At 38.1% G+C, this 10,934-nt stretch overlaps 1 protein-coding gene across 1 annotated transcript in view; it reads right to left on the bottom strand.

Annotated features, from left to right (window-relative positions):
* Window positions 1–9,593, bottom strand: part of cdk18 (cyclin dependent kinase 18) — a 49,050-nt gene extending 39,457 nt beyond the window's left edge. Inside the window, exon 1 of the mRNA XM_029694140.1 lies at window positions 9,228–9,593. The gene's annotated coding sequence lies outside the window, so the exon portion shown is untranslated. The remainder of the gene's footprint in view (window positions 1–9,227) is intronic.
* Between the last annotated feature and the right edge of the window lie 1,341 nt (window positions 9,594–10,934).

Here is a 10,934-nt window from a genome sequence, read left to right on the forward strand (position 1 = left end):
GATTTCACTTGTTAAATCTACATCAAATCACTGTAGATGAAGGGGAGAAGACAGGTTAAAGAAGGATTTTTAAGCCTTAAGACAATTGAGACATATATTGTGTATGTGTGCCATTCAGAGGGTGAATGGGCAAGACAAAACATTTAAGTGCCTTTGAACGGGCTATTGTAGTAGGTGCCAGGCACACCGGTTTGTGTCAAGAACTGCAACGCTGCTGGGGTTTTTTTTACGCTCAAATGTTTCCCGTTTGTATCAAGAATGGTCCACCACCCAAAGGACATCCAGCCAACTTGACACAACTGTGGGAAGCATTGGTGTCAACATGGGCCAGGATTCCTGTGGAATGCTTTCGACAACTTGTAGAGTCCATGCCCTGACGAATTGAGGCAGGCAAAAGGGGGGGGGGGGGTGCAACCCAATATTAGGAAGGTGTTCTTAATGTTTTTTACACTCAGTGTATACTAGAGGTCGACCAATTATGATTTTTCAACGCCAATACCGATTATTTGATGACCAAAAAACGCCGATACCGATTAAATCGGTCGATTTTTATATATATATTTATAATAACAACAATTACAACAATACTGAATGAACAATGAACACTTATTTTAACTTAATATAATACATCAATAAAATACATTTAGTCTCAAATAAATAATGAACGTGTTCAATTTGGTTTAAATAATGCAAAAACGAAGTGTTGGAGAAGAAATTAAAAGTGCAATATGTGCCATGTAAAAAAGCTTATGTTTAAGTTCCTTGCTCAAAACATGGGAACATATGAAAGCTGGTGGTTCCTTTTAACATGAGTCTTCAATATTCCCAGGTAAGAAGTTTTAGGTTCTAGTTATTATAGGACTATTTCTCTCTATACCGGTTTGTATTTCATATACCTTTGACTATTGGATGTTCTAATAGGTACTTTAGTATTGTCAGCCTAATCTCGGGAGTTGATAGGCTTGAAGTCATAAACAGCGCAATGCTTGAAGCATTGCGAAGAGCTGCTGGCAAATGCAGTAAAGTGCTGTTTGAATGAATGCTTACAAGCCTGCTGCTGCCTACCACTGCTCAGTCAGACTGCTCTATCAAATCATAGATTTAATTCTAATATAATAACACACATACAAGCCTTAGGTCATTAATATTGTCAAATCCAGAAACTATCATTTCGAAAACAAAAACGTTTATTCTTTCAGTGAAATACGGAACCGTTCCGTATTTTATCTAACGGGTGGCATCCCTAAGTCTAAATATTCAGGTTACATTGCAGAACCTTCAATATTATGACATAATTACGTAAAATTCTGGCAAATTAGTTTGCAATGAGCCAGGCGGCCCAAACTGTTGCATATACCCTGACTCTGCGCGCAATGAACGCAAGAGAAGTGACACAATTTCCGTAGTTAATATTGCCTGCTAACCTGGATTTCTTTTAACTAAATATGCAGGTTTAAAAAAATATATACTTCTGTGTATTGATTTTCAGAAATGCATTGATGTTTATGGTTAGGTACATTCGTGCAACGATTGTGCTTTTTTCGCAAATGCACTTTTGCTAAATCATCCCCCAAGTTGGCTGTCTTTGTTAGGAAGAAATAGTCTTCACAGTTCGCAACGAGCCAGGTGGCCCAAACCGCTGCATATACCCTGACTCTATTGCACAGAACGCAAGAGAAGTGACACAATTTTCCTAGTTAAAAGAAATTCATGTTAGCAGGCAATATTAACTAAATATGCAGGTTTAAAAATATATACTTGTGTATTGATTTTAAGAAAGGTGTTGATGTTTATGGTTAGGTACACATTGGTGCAACGAAAGTGCTTTTTTCGCGAATGCGCTTGTTAAATCACCCGTTTGGCAAAGTAGGCTATGATTCAATGATAAATTAACAGGCCCCGCATCGATTATATGCAACGCAGGACAAGCTAGATAAACTAGTAATATCATCAACCATGTGTAGTTAACTAGTGATTATGTTAAGATTGATTGTTTTTTATAAGATATGTTTAATGCTAGCTAGCACCTTACCTTGGTTCCTTGCTGCACTCTCCTCTTGGAGTGCAATGTAATCGGCCATGATCGGTGTCCAAAAATGCCGATTACCAATTGTTATGAAAACTTGAAAATCATCCCTAATTAAATCGCCCATTCCGATTAATCGGTCGACCTCTAGTGTATACTGTTTAAAAATTACACTTAACCCTACAGCCCTGGCATCATACACACTAACGCACTACACTAACATGGAGTAAGTACACACACTAATGCAATAACAGGATAACACAGGTAAATCCTATCACTCAACACATGATCGCATTAACTAATTACATGCTATTCTACACATTTTGCCATGAGGCTGAGAGAAAGGTTTGCAGTCAGTTTCCTCCTAGGTCTGAGGTCTCCATCATATTCCGCATAATATCAGTTCTCTTCGTTCTCCTAAACTGCACAAAACTGGGTCCTACACATCAGCAAGTTCCCCCATTCAATACAAATCACTATTAGTTCAAGTGAAAGAAGCTTCACAATCGAGACTAGTTGCTTAGCCCGTCAAATACAGCAAGTTTTAATTCTAGGCAGGGTTTAAATTATAAAAATTCAGGGCACCCCATTAACCTTGTAAATGGGTAATTCTTGAAATGTGGTGGCAAATAGTTGCACATAGTCATGTGAAAAAGTAAGGACACCCTTTGGAAAGTGGCCTTTTCTTTTTTTCTTTTTTACATATTTGGACACATGGATATTTGAGCAAAATTCCAACCACATTCATTGATAAAGGTAACACAATTTAACAAATTACACACAAAAATGTTTACTTTGAAAATGTTATGCACTTAACATAAACAAAAAATGCTATTTCCTTATGCAGAAAAAATGTGTACACCCCTACCATCACCTAAAATGGCTAAAATTAGGATCATGTGCACCACAACAGGTGCAAATTATTAGGAAATCATTAGAGAGTACCTTGGGATGGTCCAGCCTTCCACAAAGATGAGAAACTTGGTCTGATTTGGTCTTAACCATAATGGGTGTGTGGTAACACATCATGTCAATATCAGAAGACATACCTGAGGCCCTTAGAAGAAAGATTATAGATGCCTGTGAGTCTGGGAGGGGTTACTGATCCATTTCCAAGCAATTCGAAGTACATTGTTCCACTCTCTGACGGATCATCTACAAATTGAGAAAATTCCAGACCACTGGCAATCTACCTAGAACAGGTCATCCCAGCAAATTCAGCCCAAGAGCTGACTGAAAGATGCTCATAGAAGTCTCTAAGAACCCCAGGGTAACATCAAGGGATCTACAGGCCTCTCTTGCCACAATCAATATCAAAGTGCATGAGTCAACTGTCAGAAAGAGACTGAACAAACTTGGCCTACATGGGAGGTCAGGAAGGAAGAAGCCTCTGCTCTCAAAAATAAATATCAAGACAAGACTGATGTTTGCCAGACAACACCTGGGTAAAGACCAAAACTACTGGAACAACGTGCTCTGGACAGATGAGTCAAAGGTGGAGTTGTTTGGCTGCAATGCCAAATGCCATCTTTGGCGAAAACGAAACACTGAATTTGTGCAGAAGAATCACATACCAAACGCTCATACCAACCGTAAAGCATGGAGGCGGTGGCATTATTGTTTGGGGCTGCTTTGCTGTGTCGGGGCTAAATTGACATTATTTAGTCAACCATGAATTCCATATTGTACCAGAGAATTCTTGAGGAGAATGTGAGGCCATCTGTCAAAAAGCTGAAGCTGAACCAAACATGGATCTTGCAACAGGAAAATGATCCAAAACACACAGGCAAAGCTACAACAGAATTGCTCAAAAATAAGAAATGGAGGGTTATGGAATGGCCGAGTCAAAGCCAAGCTCTCAATCCTGTCGAAATGCTGTGGGGGGACTTGAAGCGGGCCGTGCATGCAAGAAAGCCCTCGAACATGACACAGTTGAAGAAGTACTCTAAAGAAGAGTGGGAAAAATTCCTCCCAGTCGATATAAGAGACTGATAGACGGTTACAAGAAATGGCTACATTAAGTTACTTCAGCCAAAGGACGCAACACCAGCTATTGAAGCTAGGGGTGTACTTATTTTTTCCGCACTACGGAATTGCATTTCTGTTGATTTTTTTTATGAATAAATTATTGCAAAGTATAAGTACCTTTATCCGTCATTAGTGTTGAAGTGAAGGTTACATATCTTGGTCTTCCCTGTGGCTCAGTTGGTAGAGCGTGTTGTTTGCAACACCAGGATGGTGTGTGCAACGCCAGGGTTGTGGGTTCAATTCCCATGGGGGGCCAGTACAAAAATATATATTATGAAATGTATGCATTCACTACTGTAAGTTGCTCTGGATAAGAGTGTCTAGTAAAATGTAAATATCCATCTGTCCAAATATTTACAAAGAAATACTACTTTCCAGGGGGTTTACTTGCTTTTTCACATGACTGTAATACATATTTGGTTTATATTAAACTGACTATCAATGATAAAACATAATGCAAGTCATTTATACCACAAAACTGTATGTCTATGCATTGTTTAAAGTAATTAGGGCAAGCAAATTGGCTTGACCCAGGAGTGATTAGAGTTCTTGTGGCATGTTTTTGCAATTTAGAGATATATTATTTTTAATGCAAAAAAGTAAACAAAAGTATGTAATACATTAAATAGATCAATTTAAACAAAGATCGCTATTAAAATACCTTGTTTTAATAAATATGCGCCCATTTAAAAATGTTCTGTTTGAACCCTATCCCAAAACTTAAAGACATGCTCTGGACATTTTTGTGAATAGAAAAGTATTTTTTACACCTCCCGCTTTGGGCTTGATGTGTCAATGTGTAGTTCATACATGCATAATCTACATGATCAGAATTACTATTTTACCTCAATTAGCCATGATATCTCTTGTTTGAAACTAACTGGGTTTTTTTGTCCTTTTTTTTGCCATTTTTCCTACATTTTCCCCCATGTGGGCCTGCCCCCTAGCAATTTGATTTCTAACCAAGAGCTTCAGACCCTCGCCATTTGAGTGATAGCTAGCAAGATGCACAAACAGCAGAGCGAGAGAGAACAATGACGGGATGCACATATGAAATATTATGCGATTTTCGGGGACCACATTTGGCTTGTAAGTGCTACTTTCGACTGGGTAAAAAGTATACAACAGTACCAGAGGATTTCTTTAACCCGTTCCTTAACTAGTCTGAATGCCTAAACTTGAACTTCAGTTTTGACGTTCCTCAATTACCTTAAATGTGTAATTGGTGTTACTACTTCTACTGGTGGCACAATGTTATCATAATGGTAAAAATGATTTAAAGTGATTAAGCTGTCATATTAGTTGATTTACAATGAGAAATATATATATTTTTTAAATCAAGAAAAATGAACCATGCCCAAATGCCACTGCAATTCAAGAAGAACCAAAATATAACAATCGGCTGGGAATGCCTTAAGTGTAACATCTGCTTCCAACTCACACTCTCAAACACATAGATCCCCTGAACGCAGCTCACTCTCCAGATCCCAATCACCTGAATTCTGATCACCTGTTCACACACCTGTATGTCATTTACACACACTACTTAGTTCAGTTCTTTGCACCCCATCATTGTGGGGTATTGTTTGTTTCGATACACATTCTAGTCGAAGCGCTGTTTATTTCCGTATTAGTCCTCCTGTGTATCATAGTTTTTGGCCATCCTCACTAACGACGTCGTTTTGCCTATTCCCTGCCTGTACTTTCAGATTTCCTCTTGCCTGATCTCCCGGACTACGTTATTAGCCTTTTCCCTGCCTGTACTGTTACCTTTTTGGAGTTCCTGTGTATGACCTTCTGCCACTACAGGTCTCAGGCTAAGACGACTAAGAGTAAGCTGGCAGAAACAAGCAGACCCCTTCTACATGAGGCACAGAGGAATGTGTCTTATCGTCTCTGTGAGGCAGTGTATCTTTACCAAGGAACAAGGGTTTTTACATTGTGTCAACTAAAGACGCAAACATAAACTACTGTCAAACTAAGAGTATTAAAGTCTCCTCAGCCAAAAAAAAAGTATTTTCTCAAGAACAGTTGCCTTCTTTTTTTCCCTTCCACGGTGTTGTATTTCTCTCCTACGTAATGAAAAACGAGTACTGAAATACTACACAAAACATATTTCGTGCAGTAGTGGCTATGTAGAGACTTGTAGGGATTGTGTAGTGAATGTGTAGTTTATGCACTACTTGATACAAAAGTAGAGTTTTGTGTTCAGTAGGAAAACATTAGTGTTTCCAGTAGTAAAGTAGTACTCAGGTAGAGATTTTAACTACTTGATGTTGGTTGTAAATAAGTAGTAAAACACTACAGCTTTACTACACACAGGCTTGTCAATAGTAATCAGGTAGTGATTTTACTAGTTGATGTTGGTAGTAAATAAGCAGTCACTACAGCAGATTACAAAACAGGAAGTAGATAGTTGTTGTTAGCTAGCTAGTAAGTATGTGTTTTTGTATCCAAATGTACAGTATGTTCATATTGGTATACTTACCCATCCTACTTAGCACTTTTGACCTGTTGCCAAGGAAGCCCTCAACATAAGACTAGAGTCCATTGTTGGTAAGAATAACATTGTTTATCAAATGTTTTTCTGTGTATGTGACCTCTGTTAGCAGATGATGGATAATGGCTTATAAATGGTTGTCTCTTGTGCTTGTCTTTGTTTTCTAAAAAGTTATGTGGTGGAGAAATGTGGCTGCAACAAAAAAGAGGATCTGAATATATATTGAACAAAAATATAAACACAACATGTAAAGTGTTGGTCCCATGTTTCATGAGCTGAAATAAAAGATCCCAATGGTGCTGAGGAATATTTTTGTCTGTAATAAAGCCCTTTTTTGAGGAAGAACTCATTCTGATTGGGTGGGCCTGGCTCCCCAGTGGGTGGGCCTGTGCCCTCCAAGGCCCACACATGGCTGCACCCCTGCCCGGTCATGTGAAATCCATAGATTAGGGCCTAATTCATTTAAATTGACTGATTACCTTAGAAGAACTGCAACTAAGTCATATTTTTCAAATTGTTGCATGTTGCGTTTAGATTTTTATATAGTATAGTTAAGTCAAAGCTGAATGAATACAAAGCCTCAAAGGGATTAACAAAAGTATAAATATGTAATTATTATTTTATAATTATTTTATTATTATTTTATAATTAATTTCATTTTAAAAATGCAATTACATTTGTATAAGCATACTAGTTCTTGTTTGATGATATAACTACAGTTAGAAACTTAAGGAAATAACATGTGCACTACTCTAGTCCCTCAGTCTTCATGGCAGTGTACACATCTTTTATTTATTTAACCTTTATTTGAATTATGGTAATGTTACGACATAATACAAACATAGTGCTGATAAAGGCTGTTCGAGTTATTAATAGTTGTCTGTCTGTTTATCTCAGTCTGTCTCCCTCTGCCCTGCTGACAGTCTGCTGCCACTGAGCTTCCACACAACACACTGATGAATGTAAAAAAAAAAAAGGGAGGTTCTATGTTGATTAGGTGATGCATAATTACGATATTCCCAGTCGGTATTAGATAGAACATCGCGGCCCCACCCACCTGTGGGGAAAACAATCTGTTGGTACCTAGGTTAACCCCATTGGCTCACAACAAATACTTTACGTTTTTCAAAAGCAATTTTCTTGTCTGCTTGTTTTAGTCAAATACAAAACTACATTTAAGAAAAGTACAATATGTCTAATCCTTAAGAGTCTATTAACGCACGTGTGTTTGTAAATTTACTCTGGCTATCTACTCCAATTTCAGAGCACTCTAGTCTGAGCGTGCCAATAACTGGTAACACTTTCCATGACATAGACTGACCAGGTGAATTCAGGTGAATCCAGATGAAAGCTGTGATCCCTTATGGAGGTCACTTGTTAAATCCAGTTCAAAATCAGTGTACATAAAGGGAAGGAGACAGGTTAAAGAAGGATTTTTACATCTTGAGACAATTGAGATATGGATTGTGTATGTGTGCATTCAGAGGGTGAATGGGCAAGACAAAATATTTGAGTGCCTTTGAATAGGGTATGATAGTAGGTACAACTCAATATTAGGAAGTGTTCTGCAACAGGGTGATTAAATTAAGATCCTACATCTGTACACACACCTTTACACTGTGTTTCTTTCTCAGTGATTCCATCTTCACTCTCATTGTGAGACAGTGTTTTTAATTAACTCTTAAACAGCTAGCTTTAGCCTAGTGTCTCTGGAGAACCAAACTGGCAATTATTTTAAAATAATAATAATATATTTTTTTAAATCACATCAGACTGTCTAAGAACAGCCAGCCAGATCAGAATACAGAGTCTACCAGACCAGCAGGCAGAGGTCTCAAACGTTCACTTCACACCAGAACAAGACAGAGACAATTAACGGAAATAAATCCTTATTTTCAAACATTGTGATTGTGCAAGAGTGCCAGAGATTAATAATGTGCCACTGCAAAGGACACAGGGCAAGGCCATACTGAGCCAGGGTTGGCAGATCTGTAGAAACCTCAAGCTAAAACGTTTAATTTAACTCTAGCATTTTGGATTTGAGATCAAATGTAGCAACACTACAGAATGTCACTTTTTATTTGAGGGTATTCTCATATTTGATCATATACCCAAAACATGCTACGTTAATGTGTGTGTTACCATGATTACTTGTTAGATATTGCTGCACTGTCGGAACCAGAAGAACAAGCATTTCGCTACACCTTCAATAACATCTGCTAAACACGTGTATGTAACCAATACAATTTGATTATGGATAAATCAATATTCATTAATATTCACGATTTATTCCTGATTATCCATAATCATGGAGGCATTTCACATTAACATAGAGGTGTTCAGAAACATATTTTCTTATTAACAATTTACCATTCCCTTCTAATGGACACAACATAATCTGAAACACAACCAAAACAAATTGAAAATGCATCCAACAAGTTTTTAGATTCGCAAGCTTGATGTAGTCATTGCGTGCTAGGAATATGGGAACAAATACAACAAAACATTTGATTACTTTAATACACTGTCCAAATACCTATGAGACCTTCAAATGGGGGTACTAGATACATAAAGTGCTTCCATTTGCAAACGGTAAAACAGATATGTATGAAAGATACAGAGAGAAAGAGGTACAGACAACGATGGAGCGAGAGCAGCTGCAGTTGTACTTACTGTGGAGAAGAGGTCGCCCGCGAAGGGAAACAGAAGCCTCTCTCCTTCTGTTTACGGTATCCAGAGATTTCCCAGGTGTGTGTGTAAAAGTGTAATTCTATGTTTTAGTCAGATAATCCAGAGCTGCAGGAATGTTATTCTGATGGTAGCAGGCAGAACACAGGCAAGAGAGAGAAATAGAGAGAGAAATAGAGCGTAGTAGCGAGAGACAACCACTCCAGTCTTCCCCTCTGATAGCGCAGGACTCAGCCACCCCGACCGCCTGCCTGCATGCAATGTTCTGCTGCCTGAAAAAGAATAAACAGAAAAAAAACAGAAGCTAACTCGAGATTAGCAGAAAAGAGGGAACGCAACAGAAGGGTGTTACAGTCAACCTCTCTCTCCGCCCCCCTACCGCATTCACCCCGCCCTCATTGTTATAGCAACGGCCAATCACAGCTCAGCATCGCACAAGCGTTCCACAGCCAGCCCTGCAGTGTTGACATGATTCTCACTTTAACCAGCTAATGCAGGACAGCCATTTTTTGGAAACAGGTTGTAGCAACTGAGCAAATAAAGTCAAATCAATTTTTATGTCTCACATGGCGACAGGGTAGCCTAGTGGTTAGCTCGTTGGGCTAGTAACCGAAAGGTTGCAAGTTCGAATCCCCAAGCTGACAAGGTCAGTCGTTCTGCCCTTCATTGCTGTCATAGAAAATAAGAATTTGTTCTTAAATGCACTGAATAAAACAGGTGTGTGAAATGAAGTTTTAAGAAAATACACAAAAAAGTAAGAGATAAGAATAACAAATAATTAAAGAGCAGCAGTAAATAACAATAGCAGGGTTCTATACAAACCGGCAAACTGGGAACATTCCCAGAACATTAGCTAAGATTCCCATTAAGTTCTAGTTAGGGTTTTATCTTTAGAGAATGTTTTAGACAAAATCTATTTGTTTATCAAAAATGTTTGAGATTAAATATCCTTGGAATGTTCTCCTAACGTTCACTAAAATGTTGTCCACAACATCTCTAACAACCACCAAAGAACATTCCCGAAAAGTTTGTATGTCTGCATAAAACGTGTGTCTGATGTTGCAAGAACGTTCCCGTAACACATTTAATCCGTTATTTTAAGTCCCTGGAATGTTTCATTAGGTTGTGGGAACAGTCTGCTGGGAACATTGTGGGGACGTCACAAAAGATATGTTCCCAAAACACTAAAACTGTCCAGTTGTGCAGAAGATTCTACAATGTTTCTTTTAGAGTGCAAAAAAAACATTCATCTGATGTTAGAAAAATGTCTCCATAATACATTTTGTCTGTTCTTTAAAGGTTCCCAGAATGTTTCATTAGGTTGTGGGAACATAGGGTTAACATGACAAGAAATACGTTCCCAAAACGCTAAAACTGTTCAGTTGTGCTGACATTCAGAAAATGTTTGTATCAAGGAGCACATAAGTAAGGCTTTCACGGTAAGGTTGTTGCATTCAGTGCATGTGACAAATAAAATTTGATTGGATTCCTTTGATGTTACAAGAATGTTGACATAACAGCCTTTATCAGTTCTTTAAAGGTTCCCAGAACAGGTAATTACAGTGCATTCGGAAAGCATTCAGACCCCTTGACAAATTTTTGTTACGTTACAGCCTTATTCTAAAATGTTTTTTTTTTTTTATAATCCTCATCAATCTACACACAATACCCCGTAATGACAAAGTAAAAACA

This window comes from Salmo trutta, chromosome 16 (assembly GCF_901001165.1).
Source record: "Salmo trutta chromosome 16, fSalTru1.1, whole genome shotgun sequence".
Classification (NCBI taxonomy): Eukaryota; Metazoa; Chordata; class Actinopteri; order Salmoniformes; family Salmonidae; genus Salmo; species Salmo trutta.